Source organism: Armigeres subalbatus, chromosome 1, assembly GCF_024139115.2.
Source record: "Armigeres subalbatus isolate Guangzhou_Male chromosome 1, GZ_Asu_2, whole genome shotgun sequence".
NCBI classification, from domain to species: domain Eukaryota; kingdom Metazoa; phylum Arthropoda; class Insecta; order Diptera; family Culicidae; genus Armigeres; species Armigeres subalbatus.
This window is the reverse complement of record NC_085139.1, coordinates 305130477-305154539: the sequence shown is the minus strand read 5'-3', so window position 1 is coordinate 305154539 and position 24063 is coordinate 305130477. Positions and strand designations below refer to the sequence as shown.

The following is a 24063-nucleotide window of genomic DNA, read 5'->3' as shown; positions in this document are numbered from 1 at the left end:
TTCACATACTGCTGACGGTTAATACACCTTATATTCGAGAGTGATAAGCTCACAGGTGGCAATCTCGTTGGTCTGTTTGCGATCACTGACCGTGACACGAAGCTTACTGGACCCAACCATGTCAATGGTCGTGACAGACGAAAATCGCTTTTCCAGATCTTTGTTGATCTGGCTGATATTCAAGCGTTTGCCTTTGGGTCGAAAGAAAACAACGTACGGCCCACTAGAGTCGGGAGGGTAGGCCTTGTGTCAAGGGTTCGTAGGGGAAACATTGGTGTTGCTAGCGTTCATTTTGTTTTGGCTCGCTACACCGGAATTAAATCATTATTATTTACGGAGTACGATGTACCCCCGCCATCGTCGCCTTCGCGCATTGCGGATATAAAATGTCTCGCGGCAGCGATATTCAGAAATAGGTGGTTGAAATTAAAGATCCCCAAAAACTTATTAGAGTATCCGGGACCCATATTATATGAAAGTTCAAAACAACTCGAAAAATTTCGGGCTCAAGAATTCTCCTTGAAATCCTTCTAGAAGCTTCCCCTGGGAAGTTATCCACAAATTCCTCTGAAAATCGTTCGAAAATCTTTCTCATGTAATTGTAATTTCTCCTTGTCTAGAAACCCCTCACCAAATTTGTTTTTTAGGAAATTCATGAAAAAAATTCCTTGAAGATTTCTTTTTTTCCCCAATGTTTCCTTCTAGACATTTCTTCGGCTATTTCTTCAAGAATATATACGGAATTTCCTCCCAAAATTCCGCTAGAAGTTTCTTCAGAAATTTATGACGGAAATCCTCCGATTTCGATCCACAATTTTACTTGTAAATCTATAAGAAATTCCTTCGGAAATTCTTCTATGAACTTCTCCGGGCATTCCTCCAGGAACTCTTCCTTTAATTCCTTCAGGATAACTTTCAGGAGTTTTTCCGAGAATACCTCCATAAATTCTATAGCGCAATCCTTTAGGATTTCATCCTGGAATTCTTTCCGCTATTACTTCAGAATATCCTTCAAGAATTCCTCTAAAAATTTCTTTAGGAATTTCTCCAGGAATTCGTCCAAGTATTTCCCCGGAAATTCTTCCAGGTATTTTCCCGGGAATTCCTTCAGGTACTTCTCCAGGAATTTCTCCGGGAATTTTTCCGCGGAATTGTCCTAGAATGCTTTCCGGACTTCACTAGGAATTTACTCCAGAATTTCATTCGAATATTAATTTGAGAGTTCCTCCAAGATATCTTCCAAGAGTTTTTCCAGGAATTTCTTCTGAACAAACCTCCGGGAATTCATCCGGTTATTTCTTCAGCAATTCATCTGGGAATACTTTCAGGATTTCATCTGGGAATTTCTGCATTAATCCAATTAATCCAAGAATTAATTCAAAACTTTCTTGGGAGAATTCTTCCGGAAGTACTTGTGGGAGTTCCTCCGACAGCTCCTCCAGGAGTTTTGCCAAGAGTTCCTCCTGGAATCCCTATAGGAACTTCACAGGGAATTCCTGGAGGATATTTGGCAGGAATTTCACGAGAAATGGGATTTCGGAAGTTCCTCTAGAAATTCAACTCCGGGTATTCCACCGGCTGTTCCTCTGAAAATTCCTCCGGGAGTTCCACCAGTAGCTCCTCCGGGAATTCATTCAGGCTTTCTTTGGGAATTTATCTACAAAATCCTCCAGAAGTTCCTCGCCCGAGTAGCACACTTGTCACAAGAAATTATTCGAAACTTTCACGGAAAATTTTATGGAGTTTACACAAGAAATTCGAAGATTTTTCGCAAAATTCTCAGGAATGTTTACTGGCTATTCTACGGAATTTCCATGGAATATACTTAGGAATTCCACGGTGCAATTTTCCAGATTTTTTTATGAGAAACAGCACAAAAGAATTATCTGAATAATTCCCTGCAGAACTTATAAAGGAGTTCGTGGAGGATTTCTTGGAGTAAATAATGGTGGAATTTTCGGATCAATTCCCGGCAAAATTGATGGTGGAATTCCTGAAGACATTGCCGAAGAAGTTGCTGGAGGCATTCCTAAAGAATCCCTGATAGAATTCCTAATAGAATGCCTGGAGCAATTTTCGAAGAAACATCTGGAGAAATCTTGCATATTGTTTTTCTGCCTATTTTATAATAAATATTATTTCAGAGAGGATTTATTTAGAGTGGGCAAGAAAACCTAAAAATATCATTCCCATCATTGCTTTGTGAAATCATGAAGTTTGAGGTGTCGCACGACCTGCTTCGACTTAAATTTGTAAATGGCCACTTATTCCAGGGACTACTCGGAACGGAATCTGGAATAATTCTGGAACCGTACTGTTGATAGCCTCGAAAATTGGGATCCATCCGGATGTAATGCAACTTGTTGCGAAACAATCGGTCAAGAAATGCAGTTTTTATATTAGTTTAGATTTTTGAAAGCCCTTAAAAACAGACGTCGGGGACGGAAGGGTTAAAAAAATGGCAAAATGCATGCGTAACTGTTAGCAAATTGATGGTAGACGAAATCAGAGGCAAACCAAATTGGGGCGTTATAAAATTCGAGTCATCACTGTAACTTGTACGTATTCATTGATTTTTCAAAAAAAAATAACGCAACTCCGTCGACGTTGAATCTTTGAAAAGTTAATGTTAACCGCGTTAATCGTTGATTAACGTTAACAACCCTGGTACGCAATAACCAAAATCAATCGAAATTGTCACTGTTAGAATAATACTTCAACGTTTTAAGCATGTCCACAGAATTAAAATTCAACAAGAGTTACGAATAATAACTAATTGAAAAAATCAAAATAAATAAAAGAAGTTGGATGGGGTAAAAAAGATTCTGATATGGTCACTTAAGTTTCGTGGACCTTAAACACAACTCAGAATTCCAGGATTTTTAATACTTACGGGAAATATCTGGTTCCTTAAAATTACCCCAACTTTAATTCTCCAAGTTCAGTAGACCATCTAGACTACCTATATCCTCCTTTTCTTCTAATTATTTGCATCTGTTACAGATTGCCAAAACATTTCATTTCCTAAGCATTTCTTTGATTCTCCATGGTACGCGGGACGTCATCCGGGACACCTGGCAATGCGGAACAAGTTGACTAATTCCGGGGCGTCGTTAGCCTAAACTTAGTTTTACGATGGTTTTTGTATTGAATAAAACATATTCACAACTGGGTAATATAGCTTTTTTTGTGTCTATTTTCTGGAATACTACTCATTAAATTGTTAAACAGAGGTAACTTAAAATATTTTCTTTGGGGCTACACAAACAGCTGGATGCAACGTTTCCTGACTGCAGATGACGTTACATTTTTCCTCTCCGCCAGTACGATTCCTATTTTTATCATCTTCACATTTACGTTTCAAAAATTCATCATCTTCATCGTACTTGCAAAACTTCCCTGCTGGCTCATCGTTGTTTTTTATCAATTAATCTTTTATTAAATTAGCATTCTATTATCGAGGGGATGATATCATCAACGCTAATCGTCCGACGGGAACAGGTTCCTTGTTCAACACAATGACCAACTACTTACTGAATAAAAAACGAACACTCGTAAATTTGCGCGTGATCACTTGTTTCCCATTCAGAGGGGTTCTGCTAACCTGAACCTGAACAAACAACACACGACCCCAGGAAGAATCACCACCGTGACGGTGCTAAAAAAAATCCTGCCTGCGCAAACAATCCTGAGTGATGTTCGTATTTTTTTTCTCCCAACGAACGAACAACCCTTTCAAGGTTAAGCCTAGTATGCAGCTCTCAAGGAAAACGCTCAAGGAAAATGTGATCTAATTACCAAAGTAATTTTCACATATGGTGAATGCAACCGAAAAAGTAGGCGAAAAACATGTTTTGTTTTCATTCGTAATTCATTTGGGAAAATGTCATAGTGCAGGTGAGTTATTGACCTGGAACTTTTTTTATATAAATCATCTGTTGTTGCTTTACTTCTAGATGGATTTTTACCGGCAATGTTGCAGATGGTTTCTGGGAGTTCGAACGTCGACGTTCGTTCGGGATGCGCTATATTTGCATTGATGCCATACTAGTGCCACCAGGAGCCACAATAGTCGCAACTGACCATCCTCCGGTACTATTTACTACCGGTACTATTTATGCAGTTCGGAATCTTTTGGACATTTGGAGCAGAGTGTATCGGATGTTATCTAAAAGCTATAAACCTTCAAAAAATAAACGGTTTCTCGTGGCCTTCATCGGTGAACTCCGAACAGATTTCTCTAGCAATTTATCGAATATTGTGCCAGGGATTTCTTAGAAATTCTATTGGGAATTTTCCTCGAAGTTTGCAAATTGCTGCAGAAATTCCTCCAGAAAAACATCATCAAGAAAATTTCAAGATAATTAATCCCTTTCTAGGAATTGTTTCGGAATTATATCCAAAAATTCCTCCGGAATAGTTTTATTAAATTCCAGGAAATAATTCGAAAGATCCCCCATGATCGCCCTGAGAGTTTTCTCAAGAGCTCTATCGAAAATTTACCCAGAAAATTCCCTGACGAATCGCTTAGCAACTTCAGTAGTTCCCCAGGAAAATTCTACAAAAGTTCTTTCGAAAATTCCACAAGAAACTCTTTCGGGAATTACCCCAGGAACCAAGAAGTACCCTGGAGAATCCCAATGAATTCCTTGCTATATTCTTTCCTAGGAGATCCTCTTGCAGGAGCAAGGAGTGCCTCCGAAAATTTTCCCAAGAATTCCTCCCAAACTTTAACAAACTCCAAAGCCAATATTCCTCAAAAGATACTAGGAATTGTCTCAGAAATTTCCTGTAGAATATCGTCCCCCGGGTAGTTTCTTTGAAGGTCCCCAGGAGTAGCCCTGTGCGTTATTTTTTTTTCAGCGGCGGATTGTTAGATCATTATCAGCTAGCAGCAGCGGCGTGAGTCTGCGTAAGCTTATTACGCATTAAAAATTCTCCGGTAGCTCTCCCAAAAATTCATCCAGGAATCACTCCAAAAGTTCCTACATGAAATTTCGTGTAATTAATTATTAAATATCAATAATTATAATTAATTCAATATATAATTAAGGTATAATGTAAGTAATCATTCCGGAAGTTTTATCAGGAATTGTTTCAAAAGTTTCTTACGGAAGTTGTATCAGAAATTCATCTAGAAGTTCAATCAGGGATTCCTCAGGAAGTTCTTTCAAGAATTTCTACGAAAATTCCTCCGAAAGTCGCCTAAGAAATCCTACGGAAATTGTTTCAGGAATTCCTCTGGAAGTTCCTTAAGAAATTTCTACAAAAGTTTCTTCAGGAATTCCAACGAAAGTTGCTTCAGGAGTTCCCCCGGCAGTTCCTTCATGAATTCCTCCAGAAGTTCCTTTAGGAATTCCTTGGAAAGTTCCTCCAGTAATGTTTCTAGAAGTTCTTTCAAGAATTCCTTTAGAAGTTCGTCCAAGGGTTTCTCCAGGAATTCCTCAGGAAGTTCCTTCAGGAACTATTCCAGGAGTGTCTTGTGAAGTTCCTTCTTAAATTTTCTTCTCTTTCTTACAGAAATTTGTTCAGGTGTACCTGCAGGAATACTTCCGGCAGCTCCCTGAGGAATTCTCTAGAAGTTCATGCAGGAGTTTCTCCCGTAGATAAACCAGCTGAAATTCCTTTAGGAATTCCTCTGAAAATTGCTCTAGGAATTGCTCGAGACGTTCCTTCAAGTGATCTATGGGAAGTTTTTACAGGAATTTAAATGGAAGTTCCTTTCGGAATTCTCACAGAAGCTCCTTTAAGAATTCCTCCGAAGTTCCATAAGGAATTTCCTCGAGGGGTGTATGGGAATTCTTTAGGAAGATTTCTCCAGAATACCTAGAAAAATACCTCCGTAAGAATCAGCAGGAATTCTACCAGAAGTTCTTCCAGGAGTTCCAGAAGTTTCTCCAAGAGATCCTCGAGAAGTTATTCCAGGAATTCCTCCGGATGTTACTCTAAGAGTTCCTCAGGAAGAACCTGCAGGAATTCCTCCAGGAGTTCTTTGTGAAGTTCCTGCAATCATTTATCGGGATAATCTTCAAGAGCTTCCCAAGTAATTCCTGGAGCAGCTTTTCAAGGAGTTCCTGGAGGAACTTCCCGAGAAATTATTAGAGAAACTTCTCGGATAATTCCTAGAAGAATTTATGTAGACTCTGTTCGATAGCTCGATAAGGACTGTGAATTGCACTCGTCGTGAGATTGACCGCCAGATAAACAGGGACACAGCACGTAATGTTATCCATTTCAATTTCTTCCTCTAGTTCAAATCCGATGACATTCATTCAACAGATATTTACACACAATCAACATATACTTTAATTTTCTTGAATTGAACGCTTAGAGTACAAACTTTATTGAAAACTAGCACAATTGAAACTTATAATAATTCAAATTAAATTCTACTAGTCGTTCACCACTTTTCTATTTCGGTTCGATGATAATGGCGGTGATGTGAAGGTGTCGCTGATATTGTGAGTCCCAACTCCGATGCTGCTCGTGTTAAATAGCGGGTGTCTTCATCTTGTATCAGTTCCCAGAAGAAAGAAGCGAATTTTCCAAAGGGCGCCAGGTTCGATTTAATGCACTACATCATAGTATGTGTGCATGCTGTGGGTTGGTCGCTCTTCAAATGTAGATAGCGCGTTGCCTTTTCGCAACAGATTTGTGTGCGAACAGACTATTCCGGGGGGTCGTGGAGCAACTTCCGGAGGAATTTTTGGAGGAACTTCCCACAGAACTCCAGGAAGAATTTCAAGAAAAAATCAAGCAGGTACTTACGGAGGAATTACAGAGAGATCTTCCGAAAGAATTCCCAAGTCCCTCTTGTAGAAATTCCTCATGGAACTTCGGATGAATTCCTAAAAGGATATCTGGAGAATTCCTGAAGGAACTTCACAAAGAACATTTGAAGGAACTTCCCGGGCAAATTCTTGAGCAACTTTCCGTCGATTTCTTGGAGGATCTCCCGGAAGAATTCCTGTAAAAGCTTCGGAATGAACTCGTGCAGAAAATTCTAGGGAATGCCTAAGTGAACTTCTGGTAGCACAAATAAATGACCTCCTGAAGGAATTTCCGAAAAAAAATAATGGAGGAACTCCTGAAGGAACTTCCGGAGGGATTCGTAATTACACTTCCTGAAGAATTCCTGGTGGAACTTCCGGAGGAACACCCAGAGGAATTATGAAGAAATTTCTGAAGGATATTCAGGAGGAATTTCTGAAGAAACGGATATAGGAGTTAGACCAGGAACTCTTTCGGAAACTCTTACAGGAATACTTACAAAAGTTCCTCCAGGAATTTCTCGGAAAGTTGCTCCAAGAATTGCTAGGGAAGTTCCTTCAAATGTTCTTTGCGAAGTTTCTTCAAGAATTTTTCTTGATGTTCTTTTAGGAATTCCTCCAAAGTTCCAGGTGGAGTTTCTTCGGTTGGATGATCAGGAATTCTTCTAGAAGATCTCTCAAAAATTCCTAGGAAAATTTATTCGTAAGTACCTGCACGAGTATTTTCGAAACTTATTCAAGGAGTTCCTTGAGAAGTTCCCCCAGGAATTCCTCCGGAAGAGCCTGCAGCAGTTTCTTCAGGAATTCTTCGAAAAGTTTCTTCAAGAGTTGTTCGGAAAGTTCCTCCAGGAACTCCTTGGAAATCTGCTCCAAAAATTATTTGGGAAATTCTTGAAGAATATAATCGAATTGCTGCAGCTTCTTCTGAAGGGATGTTTGGTGTGAATTCTGGAGGAATTCCTGAAGCAAATTCCCCAGAAAATGTTGGAGAATTACAGAAAGATTCCGGCAGGTGCTTGCGGAGGAATTTCCCGAGGAATTCTTGAGAGATCTTCCAAAAGAATTTCCATACATCTCTCGAAGAAATTCCCCATGGAACTTCGGAAGAATTTATAAAGAAACTTCTGGGAGAATTCCTGAAGGAACTTCCGAAGAAATCCCTGAAAATTCTTTAACATGACAACTTGAAGGAACTTTCCGAGCAATTTCTGAAACAACTTTCAGAAAATTCAGGCAGGAACTTCACAAGACATACTTGGAACAATTTCTGGAGGAACTTCCGGAGCAACCTCCGGAAGAATTTCTGGAGGAACTTCCGGAAGAATTCCCGAAGAAACTTCCGGAGGAAGACCCGAAGGAACTTTCGGAGGAAGACCCGAACGAACTTCCGGAGGAATTCCCGAAGGAACTTCCGGAGGAATTCCCGAAGGAACTTCCGGAGGAATTCCCGAAGGAACTTCCGGAGGAATTCCCGAAGGAACTTCCGGAGGAATTCCCGAAGGAATTTCCGGAAGAATTCCCGAGGGAACTTCCGGAGGAATTCCCGAAGGAACTTCCGGAGGAATTCCCGAAGGAACTTCCGGAGGAATTCCCGGAGGAATTTCCGGAGGAATTCCCGAAGGAACTTCCGGAGGAATTCCCGAAGGAACTTCCGGAGGAATTCCCGAAGGAACTTCCGGAGGAATTCCCGAAGGAACTTCCGGAGGAATTCCCGAAGGAACTTCCGGAGGAATTCCCGAAGGAACTTCCGGAGGAACTCCCGAAGGAACTTCCGGAGGAACTCCCGAAGGAACTTCCGGAGGAACTCCCGAAGGAACTTCCGGAGGAACTCCCGAAGGAACTTCCGGAGGAACTCCCGAAGGAACTTCCGGAGGAATTCCCGAAGGAACTTCCGGAGGAATTCCCGAAGGAACTTCCGGAGGAATTCCCGAAGGAACTTCCGGAGGAATTCCCGAAGGAACTTCCGGAGGAATTCCCGGAGGAACTTCTGGAGGAACTTCCGGAGGAAATCCCGAAGGAACTTCCGGAGGAATTCCCGAAGGAACTTCCGGAGGAATTCCCGAATGAACTTCCGGAGGAATTCCCGAAGGAACTTCCGGAGGAATTTTCGTAGGTATTCCTGAAGGAGCTCCCAGAAGAATTCCTGAGCTCCCGCAGAGATTCCTGAAGGAACTTTCGAAGAACTTCCTGAAGGAGTTTCCGAAGAAATTTCTTAAGGTGCGTTTAGAGGAATTCCTGTAGGAGCTTCCGGAAGAAATCTTGAAGGAACTTCCGAAGGAATACCCGTATGAACTTCTGGAAGAATTTCTAAAGGGGCTTATAGAGGAATTCCTGAAGGAACTTCCAGAGGAATTCTTGAAAGAACAGGAGCAATTCCAGGGGACACTTCCGGAGAAATTTTTATTCCGCTGCACCGCATGTACCTGTCATCAACGGTTTGACGCCACCACCGCTGGCTATTTTTGTCATTACTCCGTCGCCGATTAATAACCCTTATGCGGCCGACGGGGTACCCGTGTTCCTTTTTCAACTTCAAGTGGTGATATTTCAATGAATTTTTATAGCTGAAAGCTGAAACTCGGTGACATCTAAGAACTCCATAAAATGTAGCATCTGTGAGAAAATCACGTTGATACAGTGAGGAGGGACGTGGGGAGGCATCTGTTTTTTACCACGTGGATGGCCGACAGGGTACCCGTGTTCCACTAAATTGATATTTTCATAACTTTAACAATTTTCAACCGATTTAGATAATTTTGACAGTTTTGGAAACAGAAACTCATATACTTTTCGCCCATTGTCAAGGTTTACAGCTTCTGTCCATGGTTATACAAGAAATCTTTGAAGTAAGACTTAAGAGTCTACACACGTAACCGAAGGACTATCAACCAGTTTCAAATATATTACATGCTCATTGCGCTTCTTAGAATAGTCGGCGTTCACAATATATATTCTGGATCTCCGAAATCCTCTGCAGTAAGGCCTCAGTCATCCAAAAAATCACTGGAATAAGATCTTATGGTCTGCTAACGTAACCAAAGGTCTATCGTGCAAATTCAAAAACGGTACATGCTCTTTATGGTGTTTAGCATATAATGCTTTCACAGTATATGTTCCGGGTCATCCAATGATCTTTTCTCAAAACATGTTTGCATTCCAAGTAGTTCTTGTTGCTGTCATTGATTCCAGGTAGTCTACGAACTCCATACAGTCAAGGTCTTCGGATCAATATCCGTAATGAAGGCAGTTAACGAAGAATAAACAAGTTCTGTGACCCCTTCTTGGTATATGTTTGTATTCCAAGTAGTTATTGTTGTTGTCGTGGGCTCCAGGTAGTCTACGAACTCCATAGAGTCAAGATCTGTGGATCAACCTCAGTAACGGAGGCAGTTATTGAAGAATAAACAAGTTGTGTGACTCCTTCTTGGTATTTGTTTGAATTCCTAGTAATTCTTGTTGTTGTCATTGGTTCCAGGTAGTCTACAAACTCCATAAATTCAAGGTCTGTGGATCATCCTACGTAATGGAGGCAGTTCTTCTTCTTATTCTTCTTATTGGCATTACATCCCCACACTGGGATAGAGCCGCCTCGCAGCTTAGTGTTCATTAAGCACTTCCACAGTTATTAACTGCGAGGTTTCTAAGCCAGGTTACCATTTTTGCATTCGTATATCATGAGACTAACACGATGATACTTTTATGCCCAGGGAAGTCGAGACAATTTCCAATCCGAAAATTGCCTAGACCGACACCGGGAATCGAACCCAGTCACCCTCAGCATGGTCTTGCTTTGTAGCCGCGCGTCTTACCGCACGGCTAAGGAGGGCCCCCAAAGATCCCAGGTAGAGTTCCAGGTAGTCTACGAACTCCATACAGTCAAGATCTTCGGATCAATCTCCGTAATGGAGGCAGTTATCGAAGAATAAACAAATTTTGTGACCCCTTCTTGGCATATGTTTGTATTCCAAGTAATTCTTGTTGTTGTCGTGGGCTCTAGGTAGTCTACGAACTCCATAGATCCAAGGTCGGTGGATCAACCTCCGTAATGGAGGCAGTTATTGAAGAATAAACAAGTTGTGTGACCCCTTCTTGGTATATGTTTGTATTTCAAGTAGTTCTTGTTGTTGTCATGAGTTCCAGGTAGTCTACGAACTCCATACAGTCAAGGTCTTCGAATCAATCTCCCTAATGGAGGCAGTTATCGAAGAATAAACAAATTTTGTGACCCCTTCTTGGCATATGTTTGTATTCCAAGTAATTCTTGTTGTTGTCGTGGGCTCTAGGTAGTCTACGAACTCCATAGATTCAAGGTCGGTGGATCAACCTCCGTAATGGAGGCAGTTATTGAAGAATAAACAAGTTGTGTGACCCCTTCTTGGTATATGTTTGTATTTCATGTAGTTCTTGTTGTTGTCGTGAGTTCCAGGTAGTCTACGAACTCCATACAGTCAAGATCTTCGGATCAATCTCCGTAATGGAGGCAGTTATCGAAGAATAAACAAGTTGCGTGACCCCTTCATGGTATATGTGTGTATTCCAAGTAGTTCTTGTTGTTGTCGAAGACTCCAGGTAGTCTACGAACTCCATAGAGTCAAGGTATAGGGTTCGACCTTGGTAACGGAGGCAGTTATTGAAGAATAAACAAGTTGTGTGACGCCTTCATGGTATTTGTTTGTATTCTAAGTAGTTCTTATTGTTGTCATTGGTTCCAGGTAGTTTACGAACTCCATAGAGTCAAGGTCTGTGGATCCATCTTCGTAATGGAGGCAGTTATCGAAGAATAAACAAGTTTTGTGACCCCTTCTTGGTATATGTGTGTACTTCAAGTAGTTCTTATTGTCGTGGGCTCCAGGTAGTCAACGAACTCCATAGATTCAAGGTCTGTGGATCAACCTCCATAATGGAGGCAGTTATTGAATAATAAACCTGTTGTGTGACCCCTTCTTGGTATATGTTTGTATTCCATGTAGTTCTTGTTGTTGTCGTGAGTTCCAGGTAGTCTACGAACTCCATACAGTCAAGATCTTCGGATCAATCTCCGTAATGGAGACAGTTATCGAAGAATAAACAAATAGCGTGACCCTTTCTTAGGATATGTTTGTATTCCAAGTGATTCTTGTTGTTGTCGTGGGCTCCAGGTAGTCTACGAACTCCATAGAGTCAAGGTCGGTGGATCAACCTCCGTAACGGATGCAGTTATTGAAGAACAACTGGGAAGGACGGAAGATAGCGGTTTTCTTCCAAAACCTTTTTAGAACTTAATCTATCACATGTTGTGCATATGCATAATCGAGTTTCAGACATAGTAATTAATTTCCACTCCGGGTGGCTCAATACCCGGAACATAGGCAATTAACTTTGAATGTACTTAACTCGAAAGGCGATCTCTCTTCGCTTATGTGGTCGGGTTGGGATCTGACGACCAACTGGCACAATCTCACACAACCCTACTTCATCGAGCGCCGATGGTGATGAAGCAAGTGTGTAGGAGCTCATCCTACTTGGTTGGCATTGTACAAAAACATATATGAGAGAGTTAGCTTTAAGGAAGTATTGCGAGAGTTCGGCTACATGCCCGGTGCTGTGAATTTGGTTTCATCAGTACCCGCTAAGCTGCGGAGGACGACGGAGGTCCTTCGTAGCTTAATAGGGAAAGCACCTGTCTAGCGTACTGGTTTGGTATGCAATCTATTCTATGTACCACAAAGGGCATGTAACACTTTTGAAAAAATTTGAAAGATCTTTGGTTACTCGTGTAGATCTTAAGGCCTTTTCCAGGGTTTTCTTGGATTACCATGAACTTATGCAATAAAGGCGTTCTATTCTATGTACCACAAAGGGCATGTACCAGTTTTGAAACAATCTAAAAGATCTCTGGTTACGAGTGTAAATCTTAAGACCTTTTTCAGGATTTTCTTGGATGACCATAAACATATGCAATGAAAGCGCTCTTTTCTATGTACCACAAAGGGCATAAACCACTTTTGAAACAAACTAAAAGATCTCTGGTTACGCGTGTAGACCTGAAGGCCTTTTCCAGGGTTTTCTTGGATGACCATGAACATATGCAATGAAGGCGACAGAGGACTTATCCGAGAGATTTCTTCGATAGCGCAGAACAAATGTAGTGATCACATTTGATTTCAAGATGCGCAAAGAGCATGTACCACTTTTGAGACAAGTCCATAGACCCACGGTTACGAGTGTAGACCTTAAGGCCTTACTCCAGAGATTTCTTGGATGACTCGGAACATATACTATGAACGCATTCTATGCTAAGTACCACAAAGAGCATGTACCGTATTTGAATTTGCATAATAGGCCTTTGGTTACGCGAGTAGATCTTTAGGCTTTACTCCAGAGATTTCTCGGATGACTAAGACCTCATTTAAGGGATTTTTGCATTACCCGAAAGATATACTGTGAATACCTTCAATTCTAAGAAGCGCAAAGAACTTGTAGCATATTTGAAACTGGTTGAATAGCTTTTGGTTACGCGTGTAGACTCTTAAGCCTTACTTCGGAAATTTCTTGAATAACCATGGGCAAAGGCTGTAAATCTTGACAATGGGCAAAAAGTATATGAAAAGTATATAAACTGTCAAAATTATCCAAATCGGTTGAAAATTGTTGAAGTTATGAGAATATCAATTTAGTGGAACACGGGTACCCTGTCGGCCATCCACGTGTGTTTTTTTTGTTGGCCGCATAAGGGTTAAGCCGATTAAATTTCAATCGGCGCATAGGTCTACGGCGGAACCGTTTCCGGGTGCCCCAAACATGACCAAAAAAGTTCTAAATTATTAGAGGCAAACCTGTGATTGTTCTATCTCTATCTGACATAGAAAAGGCGAAATGTGCGTACAACTAATAAATTTGGTAATGAACCTTAACTTATAAAACAAACTTCAATACTGCTTCCTTCGCGTTCCGGATGTTCCTTTATTCTGCCAGAAGTAGAATCAAGACCTAAAAAATTTTATTCTACATTTTTGTCATTGAGAATCATGAAGTTTGATATGTCGCATGCTAAGTTTTTTTAAAAACCGGATTCAAGTCTTCCACAGGATCTCCGGAAATGGTTCCAGGTGTCCCGGGATGTTTGGATCAAATGGATCAAAATTGATAGTAGGAATCTAAAATTAGTTTCAATATAACTTCCGGCAAAACAAATGCCAATGATTGATGCCTCATGATACATTTCGAAGTATTCTGATATATGTCCTCAGTTAGAGCCTCGAAACCGGTTCCAGTGTGGCCATCATACTTCCAAATTTATTCAGAAGCATTGAAAATAAGTTTTCTTCACGATACGAGTATAAAAAGACGATTTTGGTACGAATAACAAACATAATAGTCAAAAATGTCCTAAATGGTCACCCGACAGGTTGTAACACAGTGTTTGGTAATGTCCAGAAACTAGAAGATATGCCTAAGAGAATGTTGAAAACGTGAGAAAATCGGTTACAAATTCACTGAGATATAGCCATTCAAAAATTTAGTTACAACGGTTTTCTGAACGAATGAATCCTAGTGTTATTAATATAAATAATTTTACTATGTGCGTCTTGAAAATCAAAAAAAAAATGCGGCCATGGAAATCGATAAAGAACTCAAAAAATCTACCGTAGGGTAACGGTACCAATAGTGGAGGTATTAGTAGATCCACAAAAGAAAATATTTTTTAAAAATTGATAATTATTGAAAATATACAGTTTTAACATCTTAGCCAATAATTAAACTAATAAATTTGCTAACAAAAATGAAATTGATGTCATTTAACATCAACAACTACAAAAAATTGCTTGCACCACTAATGGGTACACTGTTCCTTTAGTGGTGGTTAACATTAATTTTGGTTCCCATAGTGGTACAGTTGCACCACTATAGGTGCAAGGGAGTCAATTCTATTAAGAAAAATCATTGTTCTCAATAGTTTTTCAAGTGAAATCTTAGGATAAGTTGCATTTAACAGGATATTTAAAGCACGACGCATCAACTAAAATCATCGTAAAGTGTATAAATATGATAAATCTCATTAAAACCCTACTACTTCCACTACTCGTGCTACCTCCACTAAGGGTGCGGTTATCCTATACCGGTAAACCTCAATCCAATCAACACACATTGACGTTTATAAGAACTTAAGTCACTAACAAATGCTTAAAGAGCATATACAATACACATCAAGTATTATTAATATATTCATGTATTTTATAGATTTTTTTTTTACCTTTGTTCGATGAAAACACTACGGTCTTCTAAACAAGCATAGCAACTTACTCTACGTTGAGGCAATATCACGCTCTTGGATTTCTAACGAATGTAATAATTTCCAATACAGTATCCGAAAAGTTTATCGATTTGACTTGTTTTAATATTTATTGTTCATTTCCACCCCTTGACTTCCCAAAAACCACTAGTGAATGTTTTTTTTTAAATAATGGTATTCAATACTTGGCCTATTTGGCCAGCTAAGTTCTGAGCATAGCGAACAAATCGTATTGAACGAATGAAATGATGAAAATCTGATCGAGCGTCTGTTCCCCTTATTAGGGCGGCTGAACATCGTCCAAATGCCTGCAACAACTGTGATATATAGTTCTTCGGCAATTCAGCGAGTTGATGTAAAGCCTTGTTAGCCAGCGTGTTTGTAAAGATCATTGGAGCGAATGTTTGGAGGTTATCATACCATTCACCAGAACAGCGATATCACTCACGAGCTGGGCTGGAAGCAGCTTCCATTAGTGATAGGTGATATACAGAGATACATGAACTGTACACTGGAGAAGCACTGATATTGATAATTCATTATACAGGATTGCTAAACGTGAGTACGATAGCTGCTCAAGATAATGCCAGCAAAATCTGCATAGGATATTCGAACGAAAGGTTGGCCAGGAGCAGTTTGAACCGAAGATTGGAGAGCTCAGCCTCTTTGCTTGATGAATGTGAATGGCCTAATTGACTTCATCCTTTCCAATAACAAGACCACCACTGTCGGAAATATAGTTAACCTGAAATGAATGGCAATCAAAATAAAAACAGAATGTGGAGAAGTTTTCAATATCTCATGATGGTACGAGCGTTAGAGGTAGCTATTCCATCTACCAACATCACACGACAGATGATTCAGCAACCCCATCAAAATCAATTAGCCAGATTTGAAGTCTCAGGATCACCAGAAGGAAGAGATTAGTCCAAGTATTGAGAAGTTCAGCGCCCATCTGCTGACGACCTGCCACTGATTTATTTCGTCGCTTCCAAGACGAAATGGCCTTTCGCGGCACTTACTTCCTTCCGTATCGGTACATCTGGAGATCAGTAGAACAGTAATGAATTTCGAATAAAAAAAACAAAAACAATGTGGAGAAAACAAAACGTCACTTTTCTTGCGGAATAATGCACCAGTGCATTATTTCGCAAGGAAAGATGTCGGTTTGTGATTTCTTCACATCAATACGCCTGCTATTCCAAATTTTTCATTTTCCTTGCCAGCTCCGTACTGTTTAAGGAATATCAGCAGAAGAATCATTCCTTGACTGCTACTTGTCCTATCTATTTGCACAGTACTTTAGAAGTCCATACCACCCTTTAACAGTCATTCAACGCTTACTGACTTTCCTCGGACATTTCTTGAGTCGTGCAGTGCCTACTTGGTTCTTACCTTGTCTTCGATTGTCGCTACTTGAACGAATCGATCCAAGTATGCGCGCCAAAAATGTTTCAGCCCTGCAAATAAGAAAAAAGCAGCACAATGAGCCCCTCGACCTCTACCAGAACACTTTGTTGCTCGGTGTGGTACACCACCAAGAAGTGTCCGAATAATCCAACGTCACGCGGTCTGCCTGTCGCATATCCATTTCAGAGTTTATCGAATTGACGGCCGTCTGTCCGTTTCGCGGCAGTGTAATCAATCAATCATAAACCTGAGACTTAATTGTGCTGTAGGTTCCGAAAACTTGGAACGAGCTCGCGGTATGCAACCTCTGTCCACACCCATCCATCCGCAACGATCGGCACGGGAGGATGAATTCCTCCCTCTCGCCATTCGACACGTGCTGTCACTGTCCAGTTCAGTCGATCGATATCCGTCCCCGCCCTTCCTTCCCAACAAGCACCGAAGAAGGCATTAATCAATTGAATTTGACGAACGACGACCGGTTCTTCAGTCGTCTGCTCCGTGTTATGCAACCGGTTCGCAAAGGCTCGTTGACAAATCGGTTACACAAACAATTTGCATGGTTTCAGTTAATTATCGCAGAGGACGCACCTACCTGCTTGGCACGGTTAGTTGGAGGCCTTGTCTAACGCACAAAGTAGGAAAGAATCGAGCGTGGAGCATTTTTCTCTCGGTGTCAGCCTCGGGTGCAAATAGATGTCTACACAAAACCCACAATCAACGGGACATTTTTATCATCCCTCTGCTTTAGGTTCGCGTAAGAACAGAACACCATTTGCCTTCTAGCGATTTGCAGAGAGGAAGTACAAAGTTAATCCACAGACAAACGGATACTGCGCTCATAATTTCCCTGCAATTGAGACCCGATGCATGTTGGAAAAAATATTCAGAGCAGCAAGTCAACATTGGTTGAGGGCGTCCCTTTGCTTATGAGTTCAAGTTCCCGGTCGTTACTATGAATAATGTGCCCTTAGGAGAGTTGTGAAGAAAAGATCGGTTAAGTGATCGTAAAGCAACGGCACATCGCTCTTGTCATGCAGATCTTAATGAGGAGCCGATCGCTGGAAGGGGTCGTCCTACGACCGTCACTAACTACGATAGTTTTCTACTCTGGCAAAGTCTGTGTTGGCTCAGGAATAATTATTGGATAATTGCAGACTGTGCGATTAACTGGCAATGATAATGCGGTGGTATAGTGCCTTAGTTTGGACGAACTTTATGGGAGGTAGTGAGAGCGAGTAGATCATAAAAGCTAATAATACGCGGTTGGAGCATTGTGCTGATAACTCAAACAGATTATGAAAAAGTTTTCTGCTTTTTATTCAATAAAATCCAATTGTGTAATTATGTCAACAACTGTTCAACGAATTGTCGCATTTTGTCATTAGCCCTCAAAGACTCCCTAGACCAATCGCCTTCCAATCGAAAAAATCGCGTATTAAAGCGAAGGAAAAAAAATCACGTACCTGAACAGAATAAGTCGAATTTCCGAAAGGAATTCATCGCATTTACGAAAGGACTTCATCGAATTCCCGAAAAGAATCCATCAAATGCCCGAGAGGAATTCATCGAATTTCCGAGAGGAATTCATCGAATTCCCGAGAGGAATTCATCGAATTCCCGAAAGGAATTCATCGAATTCCCAAAAGGAATTCATCGAATTCCCAAAAGGAATTCATCGAATTCCCAAAAGGAATTCATCGAATTCCCGAAAGGAATTCATCGAATTCCCGAAAGCTCGATGAATTGAGTTCCCGAAAGGAACTCATAGAATTTCCGAAAGGAATTCATCGAATTCCTGAAAGAAATTCATCGAATTTAAAAAAAAATCATCGAATTTAAAAAAAAAATCATCGAATTCCCGAAAGGAATTCGTACGAATTCCCGAAAAAAAATCATCGAATTCCCGAAAGGAATTCATCGAATTCCCGAAAGGAATTCATCGAATTCCCGAAAGGAATTCAACGAATTCCCGAAAGGAATTCGTCGCATTCCAGAAAGGAATTCATCGATTCCCGAAAGGAATTCATCAATTTCCCGAAAGCAATTCGTCGAATTCCCGAAAAAAAAATCATCGAAATCCCGAAAGGAATTCATCGAATTACCGAAAGGAATTCATCGAATTCCCAAAAGGAATTCATCGAATTCCCGAAAGGAATTCATCGAATTCCCGAAAGGAATTCATCGAATTCCCGAAAGGAATTCATAGAATTCCCGACAGGAACTCACCGAATTCCCGACAGGAATTCATCGAATTCCAGGAAGAAATTCATCGAATTCGAAAGGAATTCATCGAATTCGAAAGGAATTCATCGAATTCCCGAAAGGAATTCATCGAATTCGAAAGGAACTCATCGAATTCGAAAGGAATTCATCGAATTCGAAAGGAATTCATCGAATTCGAAAGGAATTCATCGAATTTCGAAAGGAATTTATCGAATTCCTGAAAGGAATTTATCGAATTCGAAAGGAATTTATCGAATTTCCCGAAAGGAATTCATCGAATTCGAAAGGAATTCATCGAATTCCCGAAAGGAATTCATCGAATTCGAAAGGAATTCATCGAATTCTGAAAGGAACTCATCGAATTCCCGAAAGGAATACATCGAATTCGAAAGGAATTCATCGAATTCGAAAAGAATTCATCAATTTCGAAAGGAATTAATCGAATACCCGAAAGGAATTAATCGAATTCCCGAAAGGAATTCATCGAATTTTCGAAAGGATTTCATCGAATTCTCGAAAGGAGTTCATCGAATTCCCGAAAGGAATTCATCGAATTCCCGAAAGGAATTCATCGAATTCCCGAAAGGAATTCATCGAATTCCCGAAAGGAATTCATCGAATTTCCGAAAGGAATTCATCGAATTCCCGAAAGGAATTCATCGAATTCCCGAAAGGAATTCATCGAATTCCCGAAAGGAATTCATCGAATTCCCGAAAGGAATTCATCGAATTTTCGAAACGAATTTACAAATTTCCGAAAGGAATTCATCGAATTTAAGAATGGAATTCATCGAATTTTCGAAACAAATTCACAAATTTCTGGAAGGAATTCATCGAATTACCGAAAAGAATTCATTGAATTCCCGAAAGGAATTCATCGAATTCCCGAAAGGAATTCATCGAATTCCCGAAAGGAATTCATCGAATTCCCGAAAGGAATTCATCGAATTCCCGAAAGGAATTCATCGAATTCCCGAAAGGAATTCATCGAATTCCCGAAAGGAATTCATCGAATTCCCGAAAGGAATTCATCGAATTCCCGAAAGGAATTCATCGAATTCCCGAAAGGAATTCATCGAATTCCCGAAAGGAATTCATCGAATTCCCGAAAGGAATTCATCGAATTCCCGAAAGGAATTCATCGAATTCCCGAAAGGAATTCATCGAATTCCCGAAAGGAATTCATCGAATTCCCGAAAGGAATTCATCGAATTCCCGAAAGGAATTCATCGAATTCCCGAAAGGAATTCATCGAATTCCCGAAAGCAAAGCATAGAATTCCCGAAAGGAATTAATCGAATTCCCGAAAGGGTTAATCGAATTCCCGAAAGCAGTTCATCGAATTCCCGAAAGGAATTCAACGAATTCCCGAAAAAAATTCATCGAATTCCCGAAAGGAATTCATCGAATTCCCGAAAGGCATTCATCGAATTCCCGAGAGGAATTCATCGTATTCCCGAAAGGAGCTCATCAGATTCCCGAAAGGAATTCATTGAATTCCCGAAAAGAATTCATCGTATTCCCGAAGCGAATTCATCGAATTCTCGAAACGAATTAATCGAATTTCCGAAAGGAATGCATCGAATTCCCGAAGGGTTCATCGAATTCCCTAAAGAAGTTCATCGAATTTCCGAAAGGAATTCATCGAATTCCCGAAAGGAATTCATCGAACTCCCGAAAGCAGTTCATCGAATTCCCGAATTGCTGTTCGAGCTGAAGAAGGATTCCACGATCAAGAGCTCGGCCTTCCGGGAGCTCATTGCCAATTCATTGGGCAGTGACGGTAACGTATGGACGGATGGAGATCGTAGTCGGAGGGCATGAAATTACATCCAAATGGTCACTGAAGCACCTGGGAGTGATGATTGATGACCTTCAACAGTCATGTCGACTACGCCTGTGAAAAGTCGGCGAAGGCAATGAACGCGATAACGAGGATCATACCTAACGTTGGCGGACCAAGAAGCAACACGAGGCATCTGCTAGCTAATGTCTAGTCATCGATACTGCGGTATGGAGTTCCTGCTTGGGTAAAAGCACTGCAAACCAAGCGGAACCGTGAAAAACTAAAAAGTGTGTTCCGGCTGATGGCCATACGGGTTGCAAGCGTGTATAAAACGGTATCGTCCGAGGCAGCATGCGCTTTTGCCGAGATGTTACCCATCTGCATCGCACTGGAGAAAGATATCGAGTGTTATCAGCGGAGAGGCACCAGAAACATAAGGAAGGTGGTGAGAATCCGTTCGATGGCGAGATGACAACAGGAGTGGGACAGTACGGAGAAATGAAGGTGGACCAACCTTCTTATTCCGAACCTGGCGACGTGGATAAATAGAAAGCATGGCGAGGTAAACTTCCACCTGACGCAGTTCCTGTCGGGCCACGGATGCTTCAGGAAGTATCTGCATCAGTTCGGGCATGCTAACTCACCGTTCTGTCCAAACTGTGATAACGTCGTAGAGACGCCGGAGCACGTAGTCTTCTTATGTCCAAGGTTTGAGGCACTACGAAGCGAAATAACCGGCTTAAGCTTGGAGAACGTTGTTGAAGAAATGTGTCGAGAGGTAAGCACTTGGAATGCGGTCAACAGGGTAGTATCGCGCATATCATCTGTTTTGCAAAAGAAATGGTGCAACGACCAAAGAGAATCGGTACCGGAAGAAATTCTTTTGTCTGGGAACTCTCCGTCGGTGGACTAGACTGAGTAGATCGCGACGAAATACCACCAGTGACGGGTAGTCAGGGCACCAGTGAACCGGAAGCCCTGCTCCACCGGAATCGCTGGACTGACCTTGGAACCCGGCTGGTTGGCTTCGGTGTGGGAGAAACTCCTTCGCCGGGAAATTCTCTGTCGGAGTAGGCTAGACCCGCCCTTGAGGACTAGACCGAGTAGATCGCGAAGAATCAGTAGTTTAAAGTCGTCGAGACACCAGCCACTTCAAAGTGGAGGCTGGGTATACCGGCGATAAGACCAAGGAGAGGTGCTTAACAGCACAACAGGCCGACTTCTCCGAAGAAAATTTGGTAGTACCGGAGAAGTGCAGGCATAGACACAGAAAGATTTGATGATAAGTTCGAATGAGCTCGTAGTAGAAGACGCATCTTGCGGTCCCGGGGAGGAGCAAAGCCAAGCTAGGAAAGGAGGTTTTTCCCTCATTTGAGGTTTTTCCTCCCATCACAGTGGAAGCAAGTTTCCATAGAAGCAAGGACTACCTAATTGTAGGTAACCTAGCAGGCGTGAACCCCAGAGCCCAATCCCCCTAGCAGGCAGCAAGGGGTGATGGTGAATGTTTCCAAGCAGTTTTGCGAGGAAGTGCAGACAGAAGTGTCATAACTCAATAAAAAAACACACACACAAGGAAGAAGAGGAGTGTGTTGAACGACGGCTGGCGTTCGTGGCTGCTAGAGCCGCTCTAAAGACTCTGAAGACTAATCTCAAAAAACCTGCTTCGAGTGCCAACGCGAATCCATGGGGTGACGCCTATAGGTTCGTAATGGTCAAGACACGTGGGGCGATTGCACAATCCCTTAGTGTAGGTAAGGCGCCAGGACCGGATGGTATTCCGAACCTGGTCATCAAATCGGTTATTGCTCAGGCTCCGGAGATGTTCAGATCTGTCATGCAGAGATGCCTGGACGAGGGAGTCTTCCCTGAAGCATGGAAAAGGCAGAGCTTGGTCCTATTGCCAAAGACGGGAAAACCACCGGGAGATTCGTCGGCATATAGACCAATATGCCTGCTTGATACGGCGGGGAAGGTGCTCGAGTAACCAGTTTGGCTTCCGAAAGGGTAAGTCGACCGTAGACGCTATCTTGTCGGTAATCAAATCCGCGGAGATAGCTTTCCAGCATAAGAGAAGGGGAGTGACTCTCGACGTGAGGAATGCATTCAATAGTGCCAGTTGAGCAGCTTTTGCAAATGCGCTCCTGCATCTTGGAATTCCCGAGTATTTGTACAAGATTCTCGGAAGCTACCTCCAGAATCGAGTACTGGTATACGACACGGAGGCGGGTCGGAAGTGCGTTGACATAACCTCAAGGGTTCCGCAAGGTTCCATACTTGGTTCGGTGTTATGGAACGTCATGTACGACGGTGTCTTGAGGTTGAAGCTCCCGGTGGGCGTGGTAATCGTCGGCTTCGCTGACGAAATTACGCTGGAGGTCTACGGCGAATCGATTGAAGAGGTGGGGTTGACTGTAGACCACTCGATCGCAATTGTGGAGGAGTGGATGAGTTCCAGGAAGTTAGAACTGGCTCACCACAAGACTGAGGTAGTTGTTGTTAACAACCGAAAGTCGGAGCAACAAGCGGTGATAAGGGCAGGCAACTGCACGGTCACCTCTGAACGCTCCATCAAACTCTTGGGGGTAATGATCGACGATAAGCTCACCTTTGGTAGCCACGTCAATTACGCCTGCAAGCGTGCCTCCACAGCTATAGCGGCATTGTCCCAGATGATGTCCAATAGCTCTGCGGTTTATGCCAGCAAGCGCAAGCTTCTGGCTAGCGTTGCTCTGTCCATACTGAGGTATGGGGGGCCAGCTTGGGGCACGGCCCTGCATATTAACTGCTACAGAACGAAGTTAGAAAGTACGTATAGGCAGTGTTGTGCTTAATCATTATCAGACGATCATGATTGCAATTTTCATGTGAAAACTTTTCACGTGAAAACAGTAGGCGAGTTGTCGCCGGCGACAACTTCTCAAATTTTGCACTCAAACGATAATAAACACAGAATTTTCATTCAATCATTAATCTTCACTAATAATAGCTAATTGTCAACAGTCCCGTTATACCTTCTATTTGGCGTTATAGTTTCATGCTAGTAAGGAAAATAGTTTAAAAGGTAACGGTAAATGCTTAAAATCAAGATACGATTTTCAAACGATTCTTAATCGCTGGCGAGTTTTAATCACGTGATAATTTAAAAGTAAAATCGCGGATGAGTTTGATCATTCTCGATTTTTCGAAAATTTGATTTTTCCCAACCCTGCGTATAGGCTCATGTGCCTAAGAGTTGCGAGCGCGTACCGTACCGTGTCGCACGATGCACTTTGCGTCATCACCGGTATGATGCCTATTGATATCGTTATCGGTGAAGACATAGAGTGCTTCGAAATGCGCGGCACGAGAGGCATCCGTTGGACTGTCAGGTTGGCCTCAATGGTCAAATGGCAGCGTGCGTGGGACAGTTCCACTAAGGGTAGATGGACACATAGGTTGATACCGCAGATAGGTACGTAGCGAATAACATTACAATTGAATCAAAAAAGTTGCAGCCCAAGGATTATTTTTTTGAATGAGGGTTAATAATGCAACAAATACAAATATTTACAGAAATTGTCAGTTTTTGATGGAAGCTCTAAGATTTCAAATAGTCCGTT

At 41.7% G+C, this 24063-nt stretch overlaps 1 protein-coding gene across 10 annotated transcripts in view; it reads left to right on the top strand.

Moving 5' to 3' along the window:
• The window catches only part of LOC134207867 (rhophilin-2), a 334965-nt gene that overhangs the window by 288340 nt on the left and 22562 nt on the right, over positions 1–24063 (top strand). The window lies entirely within an intron of this gene.